Source organism: Manis pentadactyla, chromosome 13 (assembly GCF_030020395.1).
Source record: "Manis pentadactyla isolate mManPen7 chromosome 13, mManPen7.hap1, whole genome shotgun sequence".
Lineage (NCBI taxonomy): Eukaryota > Metazoa > Chordata > Mammalia > Pholidota > Manidae > Manis > Manis pentadactyla.
The window spans coordinates 75,789,547-75,816,982 of NC_080031.1; the positions used below are offsets into that span (position 1 = coordinate 75,789,547).

At 36.1% G+C, this 27,436-nt stretch overlaps 1 pseudogene; it reads left to right on the forward strand.

The window, feature by feature from the left end:
• The first annotated feature begins 19,605 nt into the window (after nucleotides 1-19,605).
• On the forward strand, nucleotides 19,606-20,519 carry LOC130680482 (olfactory receptor 2T8-like; annotated as a pseudogene).
• Nucleotides 20,520-27,436: the final 6,917 nt, after the last annotated feature.

Below are 27,436 nucleotides of genomic sequence, written 5' to 3' on the forward strand. Positions count from 1 at the left end.
TCCCATTAAAGAAATGCCAGTAGCAAGTGAAAAGTTTGGCCCTCCCAGCTGACAGTCAATAGCACCTGTCAACAAGAAAAGGCAAAAAAATATGATCCAGAAAAGGACTAACCCAGACAGCTTTGGCATCTGCTACATCTTCCCTGAGAAGGAACCTGGGGAGATAGATTTAACCAGTCTTCCTAAAAAAGAATTCAAAACAAAAGTCATAACCATGCTGATGGACTTGCAGAGAAATATGCAAGAACTAAGGAAGGAGAATACAGAAATAAAACAAATACTGGAAGGACTCCAAAAAGAATTGAAGAGATGCAAAAGACAATTAATGGACTAGAAAACAGAGAACAGGAATGCAGAGGAACTGATGCAGAGAGATAAAAGGATCTCCAGGAATAAAATAATTTTAAGAGAACTGTGGGACCAATGGAAATGGAACAATATGCGTATTATAGGAGTACCAGAAGAAGAAGAGAGAGAAAAAGGGATAGAAAGACTCTTTGAAGAAATAATTGCTGAAAACTACCCCAAAATAGAGAAGGAAATAGCGTCTCAGACCACAGAGGTACACAGAACTACCATGACAAGGGATCCAAGGAGGGCAACACCAAGACACATAATTAAACTGGCAAAGATCAAAGACAAGGACAAAGTATTAAAGACAGCCAGAGAGAGAAAAAAGGTCATCTACAAAGGAAAACTCATCAGGCTATCATCAGACTTCTCAACAGAAACCCTACAGGCCAGAAGAGAATGGCATGATACACTTAATGCAATGAAACAGAAGGGCCTCAAACCAAGACTACTGTATCCACCACGAATATCATTTAAATATGAACGAGGGATTAAACAATTCCCAGAAAAGCAAAATTTGAGGGAATTAGCCTTTAACAAACACCTCTACAGGGCATCCTACAGGGACTGCTCTAGATGGGCGCACTCCTAAAAAGAGCACAGAACAAAACACACAATATATGAAGAAGGGAGGAGGAGGAACAAGAAGGGAGAGAAATAAAGAATCATTATACCGCATTTATAATAGTTCAACAAGTGAGTTAAGTTAGAGAGTAAGACAGTAAAGAAGCTAACCCTGAACTTCTGGTAACCACAAACTTAAAGCCTGTAATGGCATTAAGTTATACCTTTCAGTAATCACCCTAAATGTAAATGGACTGAATGCACCAATCAAAAGACACAGAGTGATAGAATGGATAAAAAAGCAAGATCCATCCATATTCTGCTTACAAGAGAATCACCTCAAACCCAAAGACATGCACAGACTTAAAGTCAAAGGATTGAAAAAGATATTTCATGCAAACAACAGAGAGAAGAAAGCAGGTGTTGCAATTCTGGTATCAGACAAAACAGACTTCAAAATAAAGAAAGAAACAAAAGACAAAGGACATTACATAATGAAAAAGGTCTCAGTCCAACAAGAAGATATAACCATTATAAATATACATGCACCCAATACAGGAGCACCAACATACCTGAAACAAATACTAACAGATCTAAAGGAGGAAATAGAATGCAATGCATTCATTATAGGAGATTTCAGCACACCACTCACTCCAAAGGACAGATCCACCAGACAGAAAATAAGTAAGGAAACAGAGGCACTGAACAACACACTATAACAGATGGACCTAATAGACATCTACAGAACTCTACATCCAAAAGCAACAGGATGCACATTCTTCTCAAGTGCACATGGAACATTCTCCACAATAGACCACATACTAGGCCACAATAAGAGCCTCAGTAAATTCCAAAAGATTGAAATCCTACCAACCAACTTTTCAGACCACAAAGGCATAAAACTAGAAATAAACTGTACAAAGAAAGCAAAAAGGCCCACAAACACATGGAGGCTTAACAACACGCTCCTAAATAATCAATGGATCAATGACCAAATCAAAATGGAGATCCACCAATATATGGAAACAAATAACAACAACACTAAGATCCAACTTCTGTGAGATACAGCAAAAGCAGTCTTAAGAGGAAAGTATTTAGCAATCCAAGCATATTTTAAAAAAGGAAGAGCAATCCCAAATGAATGGTCTAATGTCACAATTATCGAAATTGGAAAAAGAAGAACAGATGAGGCCTAAGGTCAGCAGATGGAGGGACATAATAAAGATCAGAGAAGAAATAAATAAAATTGAGAAGACTAAAACAATAGCAAAAATCAATGAAACCAAGAGCTGGTTCTTTGAGAAAATAAACAAAATAGATAAGCCTCTAGCCAGACTTATTAAGAAGAAAAGAGAGTCAACACAAATCAACAGTATCAGAAACGAGAAAGGAAAAATCACGAAGGACCCCACAGAAATGCAAAGAATTATTGGAGAATACTATGAAAACCTATATGCTAACAAGCTGGGAAACCTAGGAGAAATGGACAACTTCCTAGAAAAATATAACCTTCCAAGATTGACCCAGGAAGAAACAGAAAATCTAAACAGACCAATTACCAGCAACGAAATTGAAGCGGTAATCAAAAAACTACCAAAGAAAAAAACTCCCGGGCCAGATGGATTTACCTCGGAATTTTATCAGACATACAGGGAAGACATAATACCCATTCTCCTTAGAGTTTTCCAAAAAATAGAGGAGGAGGGGATACTCCCAAACTCATTCAATGAAGCTAACATCACCCTAATACCAAAACCAGGCAAAGACCCCACCAAAAAAGAAAACTACAGACCAATATCCCTGATGAACGTAGATGCAAAAATACTCAACAAAATATTAGCAAACCGAATTCAAAAATACATCAAAAGGATCATACACCATGACCAAGTGGGATTCATCCCAGGGATGCAAGGATGGTACAACATTCGAAAGTCCATCAACATCATCCACCAAATCAACAAAAAGAAAGACAAAAACCACATGATCATCTCCATAGATGTTGAAAAAGCATTTGACAAAGTTCAACATCCATTCATGTTAAAATCTCTCAGCAAAATGGGAATAGAGGGCAAGTACCTCAACATAATAAAGGCCATCTATGATAAACCCACAGCCAACATTATATTGAACAGCAAGAAGCTGAAAGCATTTCCTCTGAGATCAGGAACTAGACAGGGATGCCCACTCTCTCCACTGTTATTTAACATAGTACTGGAGGTCCTAGCCACGGCAATCAGACAAAATAAAGAAATACAAGGAATCCAGATTGGTAAAGAAGAAGTTAAACTGTCACTATTTGCAGATGACATGATACTGTACATAAAAAACCTTAAAGACTCCACCCCAAAACTACTATAACTGATATCGGAATACAGCAAAGTTGCAGGATACAAAATCAACACACAGAAATCTGTGGCTTTCCTGTATACTAACAATGAACCAACATAAAGAGAAATCAGGAAAACAACTCCATTCACAATTGCATCAAAAAAAATAAAATACCTAGAATTAAACCTAACCAAAGAAGTGAAAGACTTATACTCTGAAAACTACAAGTCACTCTTAAGAGAAATTAAAGGGGACACTAACAGATGGAAACTCATCCCATGCTCGTGGCTAGGAAGAATTAATATCGTCAAAATGGCCATCCTGCCCAAAGCAATATACAGATTTGATGCAATCCCTATGAAACTACCAGCAACATTCTTCAATGAACTGGAACAAATAATTCAAAAATTCATATGGAAACACAAAAGACCCCGAATAGCCAAAGCAATCCTGAGAAAGAAGAATAAAGTAGGGGGGATCTCACTCCCCAAATTCAAGCTCTACTATAAAGCCATAGTAATCAAGACAATTTGGTACTGGCACAAGAGCAGAGCCACAGACCAATGGAACAGACTAGAGAATCCAGACATTAACCCAGACATATATGGTCAATTAATATTTGATAAAGGAGCCATGGACATACAATGGCGAAATGACAGTCTCTTCAACAGGTGGTGCTGGCAAAACTGGACAGCTACATGTAGGAGAATGAAACTGGACCATTGTCTAACCCCATATACAAAAGTAAACTCAAAATGGATCAAAGACCTGAATGTAAGCCATGAAACCATTAAACTCTTGGAAGAAAACATAGGCAAATACCTCTTAGACATAAACATGAGTGACCTCTTCTTGAACATATCTCCCCGGGCAAGGAAAACAACAGCAAATATGAACAAGTGGGACTATATTAAGCTGAAAAGCTTCTGTACAGCAAAAGACACCATCAATAGAACAAGAAGGATCCCTACAGTATGGGAGAATATATTTGAAAATGACACATCCGATAAAGGCTTGACGTCCAGAATATATAAGGAGCTCACACGCCTCAACAAACAAAAAACAAAGAACCCAATTAAAAAATGGGCAGAGGAACTGAACAGACAGTTCTCCAAAAAAGAAATACAGATGGCCAACAGACACATGAAAAGATGCTCCACATCGCTAATTATCAGAGAAATGCAAATTAAAACTACAATGAGGTATCACCTCACACCAGTAAGGATGGCTGCCATCCAAAAGACAAACAACAACAAATGTTGGCGAGGCTGTGGAGAAAGGGGAACCCTCCTACACTGCTGGTGGGAATGTAAGTTAGTTCAACCATTGTGGAAAGCAGTATGGAGGTACATCAAAATGCTCAAAACAGACTTACCATTTGACCCAGGAATTGCACTCCTAGGAATTTACCCTAAGAACGCAGCAATCAAGTTTGAGAAAGACAGATGCACCCCTATGTTTATTGCAGCACTATTTACAAAGCCAAAAATTGGAAGCAACCTAAATGTCCATCGATAGATGAATGGATAAAGAAGAAGTGGTACATATACACAATGGAATACTACTCAGCCATAAGAAAAGGGAAAATCCAATCTTTTGCAGCAACATGGATGGAGCTGGAGGGTATTATGCTCAGTGAAACAAGCCTAGCGGAGAAAGAGAAATACCAAATGATTTCACTTATCTGTGGAATATAAGAACAAAGGAAAAACTGAAGGAACAAAACAGCAGCAGAATCACAGAACTCAAGAATGGACTAACAGTTACCAAAGGGAAAGGGACTGGGGAGGATGGGTGGGTAGGGAGGGATAAGAGGGGGAGAAATAGGGGGGTATTAAGATTAACATGCAAGGGGGGGTAGGAGAAAAGGGAGGGCTGTACAACACAGAGAAGGCAAGTAGTGATTCTACAACATTTTGCTATGCTGATGGACAATGACTGTAAAGGGGTTTATAGGGGAGACCTGGTATACGGGAGAGCCTAGTAAGCATAATATTCGTCATGTAAGTGTAGATTAGTGATACCAAAAACAAAGAAAAAAAAAAAAAAAGGGCAGTTCCTGTGTGGTAACCTCCAACGAGTTCTACACAAGGGTATAAAGGGCATATAAAAGTGTAGGCAAAGGGTCTGTTTGTGTTTATACAGAGGATCAAAGCCTAATTGGGCTACCCCAAAAATGAACTAAGATACGATATGAAAAAGAACTTCCAACATCAGCACTCTCTGGAAGACTCATGCCAGAAGATGATCATCAAAAAACCCCAACAAAGATTAACGCACTGCTACAGCTGTAGATGCACTCATCCCACCCGTTCCTGGACTTGCCATGGGAATGAGGAAGGAGATATCTAAACTGGCCTGTGCATACAGTAAAACAACAAATTTGACTGGATCTATACTGTTGGAACTCAACCAAGAATTTGGAGAAGTGCAAATTGTAGCGCTCCAAAGTCTTACAAATACAGACTATTTACTGTTAAAAGAACATATGGCATGTGAACAGTCCCCAGGAATGGGTTGTTTTAATTTGTCTGATTTCTCTCAGACTGTTCAAGTTCAGTTGGACAATATCCACCATGTCATAGATAAGTTTTCACAAATGCCTAAGGTGCCTAACTGGTTTTCTTGGTTTCACTGGAGATGGCTGGTAATTACAGATATGCTTTGGTTATGTAACTATACTCCTATTATGTTAATGTGTGTGCGCAATTTAAGTAGTAGCTTAAAACCTATTCATGCTGAAGTACTCTACAAGAAGATATGCCAAAGAAATAATCAATCTTCCCATGTTTTCTTCCGCCTGCTACTTCTACAGCTTTTCTTCTTCCTTCCTAATTACAACCCTTAAATAGAATTCATGCCTCGTATCAAATTTATCGAGTATCATAATTCTTCCAAGTGTTAAAGATACCTCAAGACAAATGCTGGGCATAGAAGCCACAGGGCATAAATATGCAAAGATGTAAAAAGCTAACCTTTTCAAACAATAAGGCTTCTCTCTCACTTACCAACTTCACATTTCCCTGTATGGCCCCGGAAGATGACTGGTTAGCCAGAGACGGGTAAGATTCCTCATGGGAGGAACAACCTAAGACAGGCACAGTCGCAGGGGGGCCATCAGGTGAGAAATTGGGGATCAACAGAGGTGAGGCTTAGAACCTCACCCCCCCTGTTCTGAGAGAAATCTTCTGCATACGTGGATGTTTTATTGCCCTGGTCTAGCTTGGATTAACACATAGTCTACAGGCACACACCTGATCATCTACATTTGCTCTCTTACAACACTAAACTATGTTTTCTACCTTTATTTTGTATCTACCTACCACTTCAGCATTTTATTAAAAATAATAATAATAAAGTGAGAAATGTAGTATCCACACATAAATCAAGTATAAAAACCAAATGAGTATTCATATTTGAACTGACTGTTTAGAGTTCATAATGCATGAGCAAAACTGAAAGTTTCTGTGATGACTGCCCTTGTACTGTTCACTATGTAACTTATTCATTATGTAAGAATTTGTTCTCCATGTAAGAACTTGTTTGTTATGCCTCAGAAGATTGGAGACTGATGAAAATTAGGCTTGGGGTGGATTAATGATTGTGCATTGAGCATTGACTCCCCTATACAGAATTTTATTGTCGTTAACAATCATTTGATCAATAAATATGAGAGATGCCCTCACAAAAAAAAAAAAAAAAAAAAAGGACAGACTTCCAATGGTAAAATAAATAAGTAACCGGGATGTAATGTATAGCATAAGGAATATAGTCAAGATATTGTAACAGCTTGGTAGGGTGATAGCTGGAACCTCGAATTATGTATATAAATGTTCTACCACTGTGTTGTACACTTGAAACTAATGTAATGTAATACTGTGCGTCAACTACCCTTCAATAAAAAAATAATTATTATAAAAAAAAAAAAAAAAAAAACAACCGAAGAACAAACCCCTGGGCCAGATGGATTTACCTCGGAATTTTATCAGACATACAGGGAAGACATAAAACCAATTCTCCTAAAAGTATTCCAAAAAATAGAAGAGGAGTGGATACTCCCAAACTCATTCTATGAAGCTAACATCACCCTAATACTAAAACCAGGCAAATACTCCACCAAAAAAGAAAACTACAGACCAATATCCCTGATGAACGTAGATGCAAAAATACTGAACAAAATATTTGCAAACCGAATTCAAAAATACTTCAAAAAGATCATACAGCATGACCAAGTGGGATTCATCCCAGGGATGCAAGGATGGCACAACATTCGAAAGTCCATCAACATCATCCAACACATCAACCAAAAGAAAGACAAAAACCACATGATCATATCCATAGATGCTGAAAAATCATTTGACAAAGTTCAACATCCATTCATAATAAAAACTCTCAGCAAAATGGGAATAGAGGGCAAGTTCCTCAACATAATAAAGGCTATCTATGAAAAGCCCACAGGCAACATTATATTGAAGAGCGAGAAGCTGAAAGCTTTTCATCTGAGATCGGGAACCAGACTGGGATGCCCACTCTCCCTTCTGTTATTTAACATATTACTGCAGGTCCTAGCCATGGCAATCAGACAAAACAAAAAAATACAAGGAATACAGATTGGTAAAGAAGTTAAACTGTCACTATTTTCAGATGACATGATACTGTAAATAAAAAACCCTAAAGTCTCAACCCCAAAACTACTAGAACTGATATCAAAATACAGCATAGTTGCAGAATTCAAAATCAACACACAGAAATCTGTGGATTTCCTATACACTAAAAATGAACCAACAGAAAGAGAAATCAGGAAAACAACTCCATTCACAATTGCATCAAAAAACTAAAATACCTAGGAATAATCCTAACCAAAGAAGTGAAAGACATATACTCTGAAAACTACAAGTCACTCTTAAGAGAAATTAAAGGGGACACTAACAAATGGGAACTCATCCCATGCTCATGACTAGGAAGAATTAATATCGTCAAAATGGCCATCTTGCCCAAAGCAATGTACAGATTTGATGCAATCCCTATGAAACTACCTGCAACATTCTTCAATGAAATGGAACAAATAATTCAAAAATTCATATGGAACCACCAAAAACCCGGAATAGCCAAAGCAATCCTGAGAAAGAAGAATAAAGTAGGGGGGATCTCACTCCCCAACTTCAAGCTATACTATAAAGCCATAGTAATCAAGACAAATTGGTACTGACACAAGAACAGAGCCACAGACCAATGGAACAGACTAGAGAATCCAGACATTAACCCAGACATAGATGTTCAATTAATATTTGATAAAGGAGCCATGGACATAAAATGGCGAAATGACAGTCTCTTCAACAGATGGTGCTGGCAAAACTGTACAGCTACATGTAGGAGAATGAAACTGGACCATTGACTAACTTCATATGCAAAAGTAAACTCAAAATGGATCAAAGACCTGAATGTGAGTTATGAAACCATTAAACTCATGGAAGAAAACATAGGCAAAAACCTCTTAGACATAAGCATGATTGACCTCTTCTTGAACATATCTCCCTGGGCAAGGAAAACAACAGCAAAAATGAACAAGTGGGACTATATTAAGCTGAAAAGCTTCTGTACAGTAAAAGACACCATCAATAGAACAAAAAGGAACCCTACATTTTGGAAGAATATATTTGAAAATGACATATCCGATAAAGGCTTGACGTCCAGAATATATAAAGAGCTCACACGCCTCAACAAACAAAAAACAAATAACCCAATTAAAAAATGGGCAGAGGAACTGAACATACAGTTCTCCAAAAAAGAAATACAGATGGCTGACGGACACATGAAAAGATGCTCCACATCACTAATTATCAGAGAAATGCAAATTAAAACTACAATGAGGTATCACCTCACAACAGTAAGGATGGCTGCGATCCAAAAGACAACAAATGTTGGAGAGGCTGTGGAGAAAGGGGACCTTCCTACACGCTGCTCAGAATGTAAGTTAGTTCAACCATTGTGGACAGCAGTATGGAGGTACATCAAAATGCTCAGAACAGACATACAATTTGACCCAGGTATTGCACTCCTAGGAATTTATCCTACGAATGCAGCAATCAAGTATGAGAAAGACTAATGCACTCCTATGTTTATCACAGCACTATTTACAAAGCCAAGAATTGGAAGCAACCTAAATGTCCATTGATAGATGAATGGATAAAGAAGATGTGGTACATATACACAATGGAATACTACTCAGCCATAAGGAAAGGGCAAATCCTAGCATTTGCAGCAACATGGATGGAGCTGAAGGGTATTATGCTCAGTGAAACAAGCCAAGCGGTGAAAGAGAAATACCAAAGGATTTCCCTCATCTGTGGAGTATAAGAACAAAGGAAAAACTGAAGGAACAAACAGCAGCAGAATCACAGAAATCAAGAATATACTAACAGGTACCAAAGGGAAAGGGACTGGGGAGGATGGGTGGGTAGGGTGGGATAAGGGGTGGGGAGATAAAGGGGGGTATTAAGATTAGCATGCATGGGGGTGTGGTACAATGGGGAGGGCTGTACAACACAGAGAAGAGAAGTAGTGATTCTACAACATTTTGCTACGCTGATGGACAGTGAATGTAAAGTGGTATATTGGGGTGACCTGGTACTGGGGAAAGCCTAGTAAACAAAATATTCATCGTATAAGTGTAGATTAATTATAAAGAAAAAAAGCAGTTCCTGTGTGGTGACCTCCAATGAGTTCTACACAATGATATAAAGGGCATATAAATGTGAAAGTGAAGGGTATGTTTGTGTTTATACAGAGGATCAAAGCCTAATTTGGCTACCCCGAAAATGAACTAAGACACGATAAGAAAAAGACCTTCCAACATCAGCACTCTCTAGAAGACTCATGCCAGAAGATGATCATCAAAAAACCCCCAGAAAGATCCACGCACTGCTACAGCTGTAGATGCACTCATCCAACCAGTTCGTGGACTTGCATTGGAATGAAGAAGGAGATATCTAAGCTGGCCTGTGCATACAGTAAAACAACAAATTTGACTGGATCTATACTGTTGGAACTCATCCAAGAATTTGGAGAAGTGCAAATTGTAGCGCTCCAAAGTCTTACAAATACAGACTATCTACTGTTAAAAGAACATATGGGATGTGAACAGTCCCCAGGAATAGGTTGTTTTAATTTGTCTGATTTCTCTCAGATTGTTCAAGTTCAGTTGGACAATATCCACCATATCATAGATAAGTTTTCACAAATGCCTAAGGTGCCTAACTGGTTTTCTTGGTTTCACTGGAGATGACTGGTAATTACAGGTATGCTTTGGTTACGTAACTGTACTCCTATTATGTTAATGTGTGTGTGCAATTTAATTAGTAGTTTTAAACCTATCCATGCTGAAGTTACTCTACAAGAAGATATGTCAAAAAAATAATCAATCTTCCCAGGTTTTCTTCTGCCTGCTACTTCCATAGCTTTTCTTCTTCCTTCCTAATTACAACGCTAAATTGGAATTCATGCCTCATATCGTATTTACCGAGTATCATAATTCTCCCAAGTGGTAAAGATACCTCAAGACAAATGCTGGGCATAGAAGCCACAGGGCATAAATATGCAAAGAAGTAAAAAGCTAACCTTTGCGAACAATAAGGCTTCTCTCTCACTTACCAACTTTACATTTCCCTGTATGGCCCCGGAAGATGACTGTTTAGCCAGAGACGGGCAAGATTCCTCAAGGGAGGAACAACCTAAGACAGGCACAGTCGCAGGGGGGCCATCAGGTGAGAAAATGGGGATCAACAGAGGTGAGGCTTAGAATCTCACCCCCCCTGTTCTGAGAGAAATCTTCTGCATATGTGGATGTTTTATTGCCCTTGTCTATCTTGGATTAACACATAGTCTACAGACACATACCTGATCATCTACATTTTCTCTCTTACAACACTAAACTATGTTTTCTACCTTTATCTTGTATCTACCTACCACTTCAGCATTTTATTAAAAATAATAATAATAAACAGAGAAATGTGGTATCCACATAAAAATCAAGTATAAAAATCATATGAGTATTCATATTTGAACTGACTGTGTATAGTTCATAATGCATGATCAAAACCGGAAGTTTCTGAAGTGACTGCCCTTGTAATGTTCACCATGTAACTTATTCACTATGTAAGAATTTGTTCTCCATGTAAGAACTTGTTCGTTATGCTCCAGAAGATTGGAGACTGATGAAAATTAGGCTTGGGGTGGATTTATGATTGTGCATTGAGCATTGAGCCCCCTATGCAGAATTTTATTGTTGTTAACAAACATTGATCAATAAATATGAGATTTTCCCTCACAAAACAAAACAAAACAAAACAAAAAAATACACACTTCCAATTGTAAAATAAATAAGTAACCAATTTATAATGTATAGCATAAGGAATATAGTCAAATTATTGTAAGAACGCGCTATGGTGATAGCTGGTACCTAGAATTGTCATGTATATAAATGTTGAATCACTGTGTTGTACACCTGAAAATAATGTAATACTGTGTGTCAACTACACTTCAATAAAAAATAATTATCTAAAAAATATAAAACTGTATATGAACCCCATTCTTCTTTTGAATTTAAATAATTATCATTTCTTCTTTATTTTTGATGTCGACTATTTTAGGAAATGCCTATTATACTTAAATAATCAAATGTGAAGAAAATTAAACTACAACGTGATATCACTAAACATCAATCAGACCTGTTAAAATAAAAAGAATGTCAACACCAAATACTGGCAATACTTCAGAGTTACCTAGTAACTCACATGTTGCTGATGTGAATATAAAATGGGACAGTCAACCCATTTGGAAGAGTAGTTTGGCATGTCCCTTAAAATAAACAAGCAACTATCACACAATCCAGCAATTTCACCTGGGGCATTTACCCCAGAGAAATTGCTTTTGTTCACAGAAAAATCTCTTCAAGAAGACTTACAGGAGCTTTATTTGTAACAGCCAAAACCTGGGAAGGGCTCGTTTGGTCTGGTACAGGTAAATAATTAAAACAAAATACAATGATATATGAATAATATGAAATACTCCACAACACAAAACAACAAACTGTAAATCCATGCAATAACCTGGGTTGATTGGGGAATTACGCTGAGTAGAAAAAGGCCAGTCTCAAAAGTTCATATATTATATGATCCCATTTATAAAACGTTCTTAAAATGACAAAATTGTAGATACATAGAAGATGTTAGTGTTAGCCAGGATTTCGGTGGTGGTGTAGCTATTAAATGGCAACATGAAGAATCCTTGTGGCTTGGGAATGTTCTGCATCTTCAATGTCAATATCTTGGTTGTGATACTGCACTTTAGTTTTGTTAAATGTTATTTGATGTTCAAAAAGGATATGTGGTATTACATAAATCTACAAATTCATGTGAATCCACACCTTAAAAAATTTTTTTAATGAATTAAATAGAATTATCAAAATAGGTGATTTCATTATCCACCCCTTGTATCTTAAAGATACTCTTTAACTGCCTTTCAAATACATCAGTTTAGCATTCAAACTGTAGGCATGAGACTAGCTTTAGACAGATACTTGGGATGGTTATTATCAGTCCTTTAAATTTTTAGGCTGAGTGAAAACCTGTTTGTTTGCTTTGAAATTAATTAATTGTAACTAGAACAAATTATTTATGTTTTTTTTGTAAACTTTATTTAGAAAAATTAAAAATCCCTTAATTTGAGTTCAAGTATTGTTAAAAATCTTCCATTTTCAGCTCTGTGTTTGAGCTCTTGGTTTTACACTTTATGCTCATGGTTCTGCCATCTGGGCTCCACAAAGATTTATCTTCTTTAAATATTGGTAAACAACTGAAAATGAGTATTTCTACCATCCTGCTTACAGAGAGCATAATTTGCATATGTATAAATTTCATGTCCCTCCAGGATACTCTTTCTCTCTTTCAGTTCAAGCTCAGCAGGCAGTTTTTTCTGATTCAAAATTGTCAATAACAGAGTAAAGATTGCATAAATTTCATGGATATTCACTCCACTGCACAAAAGCCAAATTGATATAAAATTGATACACAAAGAATTGCTATAATTCCTTCTCTATTTTTGGCTTTTGTTGAAATGGCTGAGGAACAGGCTCTTAAATACCTTACATGGCCTCTAGTTTGAAAAGATTTGTGAGGAGTATCCTTCCTCTCTTGTGACTAAATACTCTGTTTCTTTCTTCCCAAGCTTCCAGAAGAGTGTAGTAAAGCCATCCAGTAAGTCTTTTTTTCTGTGCAATGCTTTCAGCAGACATTTCAGAATTTTCACTTCTTTTTCTTTGTCTGGGTATGGAACAGCATGACCATTTCTTATGTATTTAAATTCTAGTTCTTTTATTAAACATTAATTCTCTCATTTTATGACTTCCCCAGTTTATTATAAGCAAAGAGGTTCCTAGGTGCAGGTCTGACACATTGCTTGGAAATATCCTCAGCGAAATATCCAAGTTCACATGTCTGAGTCCTGCTTCCCACAAAACTGTAGAACACAATTTAACTAAGATTTATGTGACTGCATACCACGGAGACCACTAACTCCAGAACCCAATAACATATTCCACTTCCACCTAAACTCACCTAGAAACAGTCTCCCAGCTGGATTTCTGGTATCAGTCTGCCAACATTACATTTATTAGGTTTTCTCCAACGTGATTTAGGAGTTTTCTATAATGCTGTCCCTTCTTTCTCTTAAAAACAAGACAACAGGCCCTGCGTGGAGTTGCGTATGCTAAGTCCCACATCACTAACTTGAGACTTAATTACATTTTTGGTTTCACCAAGAATGGAATCCTAAAGGAGTCACAGAAATCTCCTGATTGTTATTAATTATGTAATTTGCCTAATAAATATCAGCTATCCTGTAAAGAAAGTATCCTTGAAATACCTAATCTGCTCTTTTTCCCACTATAGTTTCCTCATTCCTTCCCCCTTATGCATATAAAATATCTTGCCTTCTATAAAACTCTTCAAAGCCCCTTGGAATGTGCTAGATTAAATGCTGACTCATGAATCACTGAATAGAGCCAATAATACCTTTAAAATTTATTCAGTTGAATTTTGTTTAACATTACTCAGCTCTCACCAGTGGCATCTTGAATGTCTGTATTTCAACTAACAGTCTGGTTCAGGAAAGCTACGTTTGCTCCATCTACACCAAATTATATCCACTCCCTCAACATGTATTATATTGAAAAACATTAAATGGCTATTTTCTGCTTGATAAAAATAGTCACATATCACCAACTGTTTGTTTTGTCCTACTGTTTACACATGATATGATATTGTGTAAGCACAATTCATAGTATTACATTTTGTTAATTCCTTAAAATTCATGACCATCTCATAATTTTATCCCCCCCAGCTCATGATAGTAATTTCAGAACATTGTATGACTCCAAGAAAAATCTTGTTTCATGTTTATTTGGATTTCATTGATTTATTTGGGAAGGAATGAAATTTCCACCCTGCTCATATCTATTTTTCTGCCTAACAGTCAAATTATAGATGCAAAAGTTTATTAATTTTTCAAATAAATCAAAGTTATAAAGCAGAAAAACTGTCTTCATTGCATAACATGGAGAGAAATAACACTTCAGTTTAATTCCTTTCCATCTTTATTATTAAAAATCAGTAAAACATTTTCATGACAACTAAAAAAAAATGACTTCTTATGCAACAATTATATTTGATGTAGAACTGCTTGTGAGTTTAATCAATCAGGACCTTGAATCGTGTCTATCATATGTTGTTCAGTGAAAGATTTCGTTCTTACAATAGACTATTGTTATCTGTATATTTGGACATCATGGAAATAGAAACAGCTTTTTATCTTAAGAGTAAATTCGTGTGCCATTCCTTGAATAATACTATTCAACTATACACTGAATAAAACATTATAGAAGCAGTACATGCCTGTGAAGTTTTAAAGAGTATTTAAAACAAAATCTATTTTATCTCTGAAAAGTATCATGCATTGTGTGTCCAAATCAGTGCTTTCATGTCCTCTCTGCATTATTACTAGCTTCTCCTGGGACAACTTTTGTATTTCCTGTACCTCATCCATGTCCCCTGGACAGGAATAGAAATGGCTGGAGGCAGCAACCTAATGGCCATCTTCTTACTCTTTGTTTTTCAAAATGATGAGATTATAGTTTTAAAAAATGAATTTATAGATAATCTCCATCTGTTTTTTGGATGCAAGTCAGTTACTTCTGAGTTCCTCCTGTGCTGTATAAATCATCCTTTCCTTCCCATGGCTTGCTGGCTTATTCATAGACACTACAAATCAGACTTTATGTTGTGTATTATAATGATATGATTGGACCTGTTTATACGTGTAGGTTTTTATTTTTGTGTGAATATATATATTTATTTAAATACATTTTTTGTAGAAATATGGAAAAATAAGCAATAAGATTATATTACATATTGGAAAAGAGAAGAGTTATGGGGTATTTCAGAGTTAAAGAGGACTGTTTTAATCCTACCTCTGCTACTGAAATCAACATGTACATGGAGAAATTAATCATCTTTCCAGGCCTTAGTTTATTTATAACAAAATGAGTATGGTGAGACAAAAGAAAAATTCACTCTTTACTACTAATGTGAGCACTCAAAAAGAGCACAATGCATACAATAAATACTTCAATTTGCTCAAGGAAACATTCTCTTCATTTGATTAACTGTAGCCTATTTATATATACCTTACTGTACCAAATAAAAATATAACTAAAATTATAAATTTACCTTAATTTGGGGATAATATTTTATGGGCACTCTTTTTATCCACTTTGGTTTCTGAAATAATTCTCCAAGTCAAACAAAAATACCTCTTTAACTGCAATTGAAAGTGCTTTCGAACATACTGCCTAGAGCATTCTTTATCTCCCTGTTCCTCAGGCTGAAAATAAAGGGATTTATACAGGGTGGGATCATGGGATAGAACATGGCCATGAGCAGAGTTTGAATGGTTGATTCATCTGAATCAGTGATGCTGGGGTTCTTGTTCACGAAGCCGAAGACTGAGCTTCACAAACACTCAAGGTAGGGGAGCAAGGTAGAGGCTTTCATTTAGAAATAAAGTGAGGGAATAGAGCTCCTGGCTCATGAAAGGAGGGGTCAAGAGAGCAGCACGTCGTGGTGCGTTGTCTAAGGGTTTTATAGGCAGTTGAGGATTTTTCGAGAACATGGTAAAAAACTTTGGGGTGTGGACTTGTTAAGTGGCCCCTTAATACTAAAGATTAACTTAACATAATGAGTTTCCTGCCTTGATTTCTTTCTAGGACACTGGCGCCTTTGTCTGGGAGCACATCAAAAGGCTTCCCACCCAGCCCCCAAAGTGGGCTGAGGTTGTCTATTTGTTAAAGAATCCTGCCTCTTGAACTTTCTGCATATTAAATGCAATCTTATCTTTAAGATGAAATTCTTCCTGCCTTTCACCACGTTGTCTACAGCTGGGTCTGCATGCTAAGTTAGTTGCTCAGTTTGCAAAATCACTTCCTCAGATCTGAAGGAGGAAAGACAGCACATAGGCCTGGGCCTTTTAGTATGTTAAAGTGAATATTACACATGGCTACAAAAGATTAGCATAACTGAACATGTGCCACTCTTCCCCATCTGGGGAATATTAACTGTCCTCACTGAAGAATGGTTCCAGAACTTAATGTTTAGCATAGAGTTTCAATAGGGACTTCTTTTCCCATTGTCACATTGTTCTGACCGTAAATATTCCATCCTGCATTTCCTGGAGGCTCTCACCCTACTCTGACTACACCCATGGTCCCTGTCTCAACAGGACCCAATACAATTGGGTCAGCAAACAATCCAGAAATTACAAACAGAATGAAAGCAGCGATGTGGGGGATACAGGTTGCCAAGGCTTCCACATAATGCATGTGGAGCACAGTTGAAAAGATGTGAACATATAAGGTGAATAACATGACAAAGCAGAATAAGATAATGCAGGCGCTCAGAGCCAGGGCCACTGACTCAGAAAACTGCACATCATGAGATGAGATGCTGAGGACTTGAGGGATGTCACAGAAAAATTGGTGAATCACATTAGACTTTGTGAAGGGAAGCCTGAACATGGTCCCTGTGTGGACAGCAGAATAGACCAGCCCACTTGCCCATGAGACACCTGCTACCTATGTGCACTGATGTGGGGTCATGATGAGTCCATAGTGCAGAGGGAGGAAAATGGCAACATAGCAGTCATAGGACATGACCACAGGAAAGAAGAAATCTGTGGATCCAAATATTATAAGTAAGAAAGTCTGAACAGCACATTCTGTGAGAGAAATCAGTTTACTACCAATGAGGGAATTTATGATGGATTTGGAAAGAGTAACTGAGATGTAACCAAAGTCTAACAGAGATAAATTGCCTATAAAGAAGTACATAGGGAAATGAAAACATTGATCCATCACAATGACAGTGAAGGTCACAAGATTTCCAGCCAGGGTACCCATATCAGTCACTGAAATATTAAACCTTGCAATACTTGGAGTTCTCTGGAACTGGAGATGTCCATGAGGAGGGACTCTGTGAAGATGGTGGGGTTCTCTGCACCTGCCAGCATGCTGCACGGACCTGTAGTTGATGCATAAAGTCAAAACATGATGTTAAAAAAATGGAAACAGAGGTAAATGATCCTCATAAGCGATAAGATTTTCATATACCATGGTTTACTGAAGTTAAAGATGCTTATGAAGAGATGGCATAAAAGCTCACAAATACCAACATTTTTTTGGGTGTTGACTTTTTTCTGTGATATCTGTCTGCATTTAAATTTTAAATATTAATAAATGTGTATGTGTTTTCCTCTGTTAAGTGAACTGCTGTCAGTTTCTTTATGAGATCCAACCATTAGACCTACAGAGTGGAAGGAAAGTATGTCAACCTCTGCAGACAACTCATATAAATTTATACATTGTAGAGTGCTTAGTAATTGATAATGTGAAAGATTCAGGACACAGGAAAACACAAAAATGGTAATGACTTTGAATGTTATTACTATACATCGGAGATTTTACAGTTTTCTTCAATGAGATACAAAAACTAAATTATATCCCCATAAAAAAATGAGCAATAAGATCACAGTCATACCTGAGGACGGAGATAGGAGCTCTCTATTTTGCACATCACTCAGGCAGACACACTGATGTCAAGTCCAATACCATTAAGTTGTTCTTCAATGAACACGATCCAGAAAGTCCTTTCACAGAGCCATATTTTTATTATAAACCATATGGAGAAATAAGCACTGGGCTTATCTGAATTATTTGGTGATCCATCTCTGGAGGGCAAAGTTGTACTTCTGACAAGCCTCAAGGGAACTAGTAATCATAGTCTTCTGAAAGCCTATCAACACCTTTTATCCTGTAGACATATTTATTTAAAAAGAGAAAATAGTTCCAGTACCAGCAGATAAGAAATGAAATTGCCCTTAAATATGTGTGTTCTCTTGGCACCAAGGAAGAAAGTCATTTACCTCTGTTGGCTGAGAAACGGTGACTCTTTATTTTTTCTTCTTTATCAGAAGATACTACATTCCTGTGAATTTGAAGGGAAATAGTGTCATGACGACATGAGTGTCTTTATATAGTAAATGAGAGCGCACTAAGCAGTACAGTCTTGCTTTGGGAGAAAGCATTCAAAGAAGGTCACTCTTGTTTTCAGTGTATAACGTGATACATTCAAGCTAAAGGCACTTCCAATTCCAAGTAGTTGTGTTTCCTTCTGCAGACTCAGGCCTGTCAGTTCCTAGACCAGAGGAAATAAGCTATGTTGTTTGGAAAGGAAAGAATGCCTTCGAAGATTACTCAACATTAGGAAAAATTATCTGATTTAGGTAAGTTTCAATAAGTTTTGAAATGTTACATAGATATAACTCCACTATCAAGTACTTAGCTTTAACACAGTTAAATCCATCGATTTAATTCAGCTTCCAAGAATATTACTGTTTGATACAAGGCTAGAACAAATATTTTATAAATTATGTAATTAATATCTTGTCCATTTGTGTTGCTATCATACAGCGTAAAGATACACTTACAAAGCAAATTGGATTTATGATGAATTCTCATTCACTGTGCCAATTAAACAAACTAAACTGAGAAGTACTTAAAATTCAAACCTTGAAAACAAGAAAATACTGGAATTAATTTTATGCCCTGTTTAAAAGATTTTGCAACTGGCAGATACAGTATTTGAAATAAGTTTTGTTATTTTCAGTTCTTTTCATGAAAAGTATAATTAAATGGAGCATTGTGACTGATGAAAACTCATCTATTTCGCTGTTTTCAGAGTCAATCCTGTTGAAATCATGTAAAGTGGGAACAGCACCTCAGAGTTCATTATCCTAGGACTCTTTAACCACTCAGGAGTCCACCCGTTCTATTTGTGATGGCTCCGACAGTTGCCTTCCCCTCCCTCGTGGGGAACGCCCTCATGATCCTGCTGATTCACCGGGACCCCCGGCTGCACACGCCCATGTACCTCCTGCTGAGCCAGCTCTCCCTCACGGACCGGGTGCTTGTCTGCACTATTGTGCCCAAGATGGCTGCTCACTACGTGACAGGGAGAAAGTCCATCTCCCAAACTGGCTGTGGGGTGCAGATCTTCTTCCTCACATTAGGAGAAGGTGGGTGCTTCCTCCTGGTGGCCATGTTCTATGACCGCTATGTGGCTATTTGCCACCCCCTGAGATACCCCATCCTCATGAACTGAAGATTTTGCCTGCTAATGACCTGGGGGTCCTGGTTCCTGGGAGCAGCTGATGGGCTCATGCAGGCTGCTGCCACCCTGGGCTTCCTGTTTTGCAGGGCTCATGAAACTGACCATTTCTTCGGTGACATGCTCACTCTGGTGCATTTGACTAGTGCTGACGTGTACAACTGCTGTGTGTTAATGCTCCTGTTCCCACTTTCCATCATCCAGATTTCCTATAGTCTCACCCTGGCTGCTATTCTCCGGATGCGTTCTACAGAAGCCCACAGAAAGGCTTTTGCCAACTGCTTATCACATTTGGCTGTGGTGTGACTGTTTTATGGAGCAGGCATTTTTACTTACATGAGATCCAAAGCCTATAGGTCAGCTAACTATGACCAGGTTGTGTCAGCATTTTATACTATCTTAACCCCTGTATTATAAAGCCTCACATACAATCTGAGGAACAATGAGGTCAAGGGAGCCCTGACAAGGTTTATGGTCCAGTGTCCTGCCTTAAATAATGACTGAGGATAAGATTCCTAGAGAGAAGTTATATATGCATTATATCTATAATGGTTATTTCTCTTTTTCTTTGAAATACAGATGGACCTCCATACATTGGGATTGTCTATTATATTGTCATCAAGAATAAATTGTGGATGTAAAAAGTCTGTTGATCACAAATCCTTATTACAGTGTTTCCACACCGAACCCCACAAATTTATTCAATGAATTAACTTGGCTGCTTTCGCCTAGCTGGCTGTCTTACGCTCTTACTGAACGGTTCTACTGGAGCTATGCATTTGATATGTGTTTAAATTATTGCCAAAATTTGTTTATAAAAGAAATTTAGCAAGGCATGTGTTGCCACAAATTGGGTATTTTATTTTGCCACCATCTTTATATCAGTGATTATCAAACTAATGTTCCTTTCAACCTATAATAACTTCCTCTCTTATATACTCCATTCTTTACAAAATACTCTAAACAAAGAAATCATATTATTATATATATATATAACAACTATTCTATGGAGTTTACCTTAGGACTTCCTGAACTACAAATAAATTTGAAATTTAGGATGGGGTGTAACTTCCATCCACAGAAGAGAAAGCATGGACTAGAATCATCTTCCTCCCATTATTTACATGAAACATATTTTTCTATCCCTTCACTTTTAATTTGTGCATGTCTTTGGGTCTGAAATGAATCTCCTGTAGACAGCATATATATTGGTCTTGTTTCTTTATCTATTCTGCCACTCATGTCTTTTGATTGGTGCATTCAGTCCACTTACGTTTAATGTAATTATTGGTAGGTATATATTATCACCAGTTTATCAACTGTTTTCTGTTTCTTTTGTGGTTCCTCTCTGTTCCTTTCTTCCTCCCTTGTTGATGGTTTTCTTTAGTGTTGTGTGGTTGGATGTCCCTTTTTTACTTTTTTGTGTGTCTTTTACAGGCTTTAGGTTTGTGGTTATCATAAGGTTCAAGGATAGCTTCTGAAGTACATGACAGCCTATATTAAGTGGATGATTGCTTCATTTCACACAAAATCTAAAAGTGCTTTTGTGTTCTTTTTCCTCCTCCGCACTTTATGTATTAGATGTCATAATCTGCATTTTTTGGGGTATCCTTTGAGCCATCTTATGTAGTTAACTTTACTACCTCTGTTTTGTTTTAATTTTGTGTGTGCTTGATAATTAATTGGTCTACTACCTTTAATGTGCATTTATTTTCACTGGTGAAATCTCTTCAGGCTAAGGAACATTTCTGTCTACAGCAGTCCTTTTAATGTGTTCTGTAATTCTAGTTTAGTGATTATAAATTCCTTAGGCCTTCATTTACCTGGGAAATGTTTAATCTCTGCTTCAAATTTGAATGAAAATCTTGCTCGATTGAGATTCTTGGTCGGAGGTCCTTCTGTTTCAGTACATCAAATTATTCATGCCCCTCCCTTCTGGCCTAGAAAGTCTCTGCTGAGAAGTCTGATGGAAGCTTCATGGGGTTTCCATTAGAATTAATCTTTGTTCTCTCTCTGGCTGCTTTCAATACTCTCTCCTTATCCTTAATCTCCACCATTTTAATTATTGTATGTCTTGGTGGTGTCCTCCTGGGGTTCCTTTGTTAGAGGATCTCTGGCCTTCCTTGACCTGAGTGTCTATTTTCTTCCCCAAAGAAAAGTTTCCCAGAAGTTTTCAACAGTTATTTCCTCAAAGAGTGTTTCTAACCCTTTATCTCTATCTTGTCCTTCTGGTATCCCTATTACACAAATATTGATTCATTTGGAGTATCATACAACTCTCTTATCATTCTTTCATTCCTAGAGATCCGTTTTTCTCTCTGTTTCTCAGTTTCATGTGTCCTTGTTCAAGGAGATACATGAGAATCTCACAACTAACATTATAATCAATGATTAAAAGATCAAATAATTTCCTCCAATATGAGTAACAAGGCATGTGTGCCCACTCCCTCCAGTTCTTTTCAGTAAGGTGCTGAAAATCTTAACTAATCAATTAGACAATTAAGTAAAGCATGTGAAATATATTCAAATTGGAAATGAATAATTAAATTGTCTTTGTTTGCAAAATAATCTTTTATATAGAAAATCCCAAGAACTCCATAAAAAACTGTTAGAAATAACAAAGTAAATTTCTATAATATACAATCAGCATACACAATCACTTGTTTCTAAACAGAAAAATGAATTATATGAAAATAAATAAAACAATTTCATATATAATACCTTCAAAATTAATAAAATATCCAGCAAGAAGTTCAAATGAGATTAAAGATCTGTGCTCTGAATTGTAAAACATTGATTAAAGAAATTGAATAAAATACAAATAAGTGAAAATATGTATCATATCTATGGATTGGAAAAATTAATATTGTCATAATGCCAAAATTATCCAGAGCTGTTTATAGATTAAATGCAGTCTTTATCAAAACAGTAAAGGCAGTTTTCACAGAAATACAAAACAATTTTGAAAGTCATATAGAAGCATAGAAATGCCCTAGAAGCCAAAGAAATTCTTAAAGAGATGAACAAAATTGGAGGCTTCACAGTTTGTGATTTCAAACTACATTACAAAGATATTGTAATTAAAACAATATGACAACGGGCATGAAAGCAGACTCATAGACCAATGGAACCAAATCAACATTCCAGAGATAAAACTCATGCATGTACATTAAACTATCTAATATTTGACAAAGGAGTCATATGACCTGTTTTGAAAAGACAGCTCCATGTCTATGTTCATTGCAGTATTAGTCACAAAAGTCAAAACAAAACATTAAAACAGCCTGTGTCTATTGAAAAATGAATGAGTAAAGGTAATACAATAGAGGATATCCTTCTCTGGCATCAAAATAGATTAACCTTAAGGAAATTATTCTAAGTGAAATGAGTTAGATAGTCAAGATGAAGATGAATACTGTATAGTATCACTTATAAGTGGAATGTAAGTAAGGCAAGTTCATAGAAACAGAGTGGTAGTCAGGAGCTGGGGTTTTGGAATATATAGCAGATGTTGATCAAAGGGATCAATCTTCCAATTTTAATAGGAATAAGTTCTAGGTATTTATTGTAAGCAGCCTGACTAGAGGTATCAATATTGTGTTATGGAGTTGAAAGGTGCTGAGACTGTAAATCTTAAATATATTGCCACAGTCTCACACGCACATGAGGTAATTCTGTGAGGTGATGTATGTATGAATTAACATCATTGTGGTAATCATTTTGTAATATATAAATGTATCAAATCATCACATTGTGCACCTTAAACTCAATGTTGTACATCAATTATGTCACAATAAAACTAGAAAAATATACTAAATATAATAATACAGTCATGTAAATCAACATTAATGTTTTGTACATTTCTTATACCTGCTTTAATATCTGTTCACAACAGTCATTTATAATTGGCAGCTTATAACATAACAATGAGAAATTCACCCTTAAAATTACACATGGGAAAATTTAATGGATACAAAAAAAGTAATCCCTTAAGGCTTTTATGTCTGTGTTATCAACTAACAGCCACGTTTAGAAGAAAATAGAAATAATGACAAAATAAAAATATTTGAAGGTATTATGCTTGCTGATGCCAATATTCACTAACTGTTTAAGTGAGGTGATAGACAAGGTAGGGTGGTACTCACATTATTCTAAGTTTTAGATATCTAGCACACAATAAAGTACTTTTCAAGTATATCTTTACGGTTTTGATGCATTATTTATCATTTTACTTCACAGAGTTGCATACCTTAGTAAAGGAAAAGTTTTCTAATTTTCCACAAAGTCTGGGAAATCCTGATCTAAATAACATGTGTAGTCTGTATTGAAGAGGTTTTTAGCATAAAGATTATACAATTTTAGGTGAAAAGTAATAAGTGCTATAAGAGGTGTACAGACTCCTGAATAAATAAGTTATGTCATACAATGTGGTAGACAAAAAGAAAGTAACACAGCTCTATGTTTTAAACACAACAGTTTAGATGAAGGATACTTGTTTATTGATAAGGGAACCAATTAAATACAGTAGAGTTCAGACTGTCAGGTGATATTACCATAAGTTCATGCCTGAGATTTTACTTTAGAGAGTGTTAACAGAAACTTCTTGGAAATGTAACAACTTACTAATTTCTGCGGTGCAAAAATGCCATAATTGGATTGCTGTATTACCAAAAGAAGGGATAACCTTATAAATCTTTATTTGTCTCCAGAGAAAATGTCTCTGGGGTACACACTTGATGTTGACTACCTGCTTTGTATCCCTTTCTCCTGAGAAACTGAATAGATTGTACCTTGGAGGCCACCTAAGAGCACATTCATGTTCTTCATGCTTCCTTGTTTACCTCTTTCAACCCCATATCCTTTGGTTAAATAATTATGACCAACCACGAATTCATCATGCACATGCTTTATCATTGCTGCTGGAGATGAAAATGGTGGATCAATTAAGCCCACTTTGTTCATGAGAAGAAACCGTAATGACAGCAGTGAAAAAATACCCAAATAAAAATATTTATTTATGTAAGTTATTTCCAGTTTTTTACAAAAGCCCCTTTGCTGGCAGACTGTGATACATAGAATGGCTACAAGGGCATCTTTTAGTTTTATAGATGTAGTAGTCCCTGCTCTCAAAGAAAGTTTTTCTGAGAGATTTAGTATACAGATGTCAACCCAAATAATAAGGCTAAGAGGTATTGATGTTATTTAGTATCTGAAAACTATAGCTATGGTTTATAGTCCATATTTTTAAATGACTTTTAGGATGAAAACTCTTCCAACAGCTCCATTTCCAAAGCTGTTTTAGAAATATTTAAAAGTATATGTCATTACACATTTCTGAATTTCTCTTCCATATAATATAAGCTGGTCCTTGATTTTATGCTGATGAGACTATAAAATGTCCAAACCATGACAATTCAGTTAATGTTGAATTATGGTTTGTAGTTTCCTTTTTTCATATTTGTCTAGTTTTTGTAGTTTGGCCTCCTAGAATGAGTTTAGAATTATTTCTTCCTCTTCCATTTTTCTGGCATAGTTTCAAAAGAGTATTAGCTCTTTAAAATTTTGGTATAGTTCACCCATGAAGCTGTCTGGTTGTGGAATTTTGTTTATTGGGAATTTTTTGATGACCAATTCAATCTTGTTAGAAGTAATTGATCTGTTCAGGTTTTCAGTTTATTCCTGGGTAATTCTTGAAAGATTGTATGTTTCTAGGAATTTATACATTTTTTTTTTGTTTGTCAAATTTATTGGCATATCATTTCCCATGTAATTTTCTTATAACTGTTTTAGTTTCTCTGTGTCAGTGGTAACTTCTTTTTACATTTCTGATCTTTTCTCTATGTTTGTCTTGTCTTTCTTTTCCTTGATATCACTGCCTAAGGGTTTGTCTCACATATATGTTGTAGAAATAAATATTACACACTTCTGAATTTCTGTGTTCTTTCCAGCATGAGATAAGTTGGTCTCTGATTTTATGTTGATGAGACTATAAATTTTCCAAAAAATAAAAATTCAGTCAATGTGGTAAATTCAACCTTCAAATAATATGTTGATATCATTAAACACAACTATGCAGCCAACACATAGAAGATTTGGTTCTAGTGTGACTTTTCTAGATGTTTATATTATACACATGATCTGCCACAATAAATATTTTGTCTACACCAGGGGTAGAATGTGGTATTTGAGAAAGAACAACTCCATCCAAGCATTTGTTACTAAAGAGAACATGATTGTTCTGGGCCACACATAGTCAGAAATTATGATAAATTCCATGGATGCCTTGAGCACAATTTTCAATTAATATTCTTTAAGTATTCTACACTTGAGAGTTTTATTTATCTCTAATGTATGAGAGTTAGGCTCTTGCTTCTTAATTTTGTCACCTATTCTGAATTCTTGGCTTTTCCTCTTTTAGAAGCCAGGTAAGTTTCAATAGATCTTTTTAAGTGGCTATACTTGGAGGAGCCCTGTGGACCAGCAATCTACGACAAAGGAATATGCCCAGGGCGAAATGAGAAAAACTGAGGTACTGGTTGCATTTGTTTTCCATAAGAGATTTTTTGATAACATGATGCTTAAAAAAACCATACACATCACTGTTCCTTGGAATTAATTTTAATTGAAAACTTAGCTTTTATCCACTTCAAGAGCATTAGCCTGACTCTAAACTGAAAACTCACATTGAATTTCAAGATGAGTTTAAACTTTCAACAAAATAGGCACAGATGACATAAATAAAACAAAGGAAGGATGTCAATCTTAATACTCCCTCTATGCAATCATTGTCATAGTCTGCTACTGGAAATGTCATCTCCATTTCATTCAATTCAGCTATTATTCTCCAAACACATTAGACTAGTTGTATATTCATTATATTTCTTTTGTTATTACTTCAAACAGATAAAGGTTTTCTTTAAAGTAAAGCAATTGTTTTCATTATTATATAAACCAGGAAACTTTTAGTAACAAATTTTCATATCAGAGCTACAAAGCTAATAAGCTTCGAATCCTTTTCTGTCCCGGTTCATTCACTTAGAATTACATAATTTTGATTCATGTAATTCAAATAATTTATTTTGCTATTCAAAAATTCCCTGATATGAGTGTAACCTCACAGATAGAGACAAAGGAAAATTGTGAATTGCTACAATTAATTCTTAAAAATCATTTATTCCTTACTTTTTGCAAGTGGGAACACATAGGCTCTTTGTTGTGAAAATAGGTGAACCATTCCCTATCTTGCCAGATGCTGTATTAGCCAAAGTTTCCTGAAATGTATTATTTGGTTTTGATAATTTTTCATTCATGTAATTATTATATTATCTAAGTCTGAACTATTAGAAGATGTGATACAAGAGTAAACATGACATAGACGCTATTATTTAAGGGCTTTGCAGGTTAATTTGAAAATACATAAA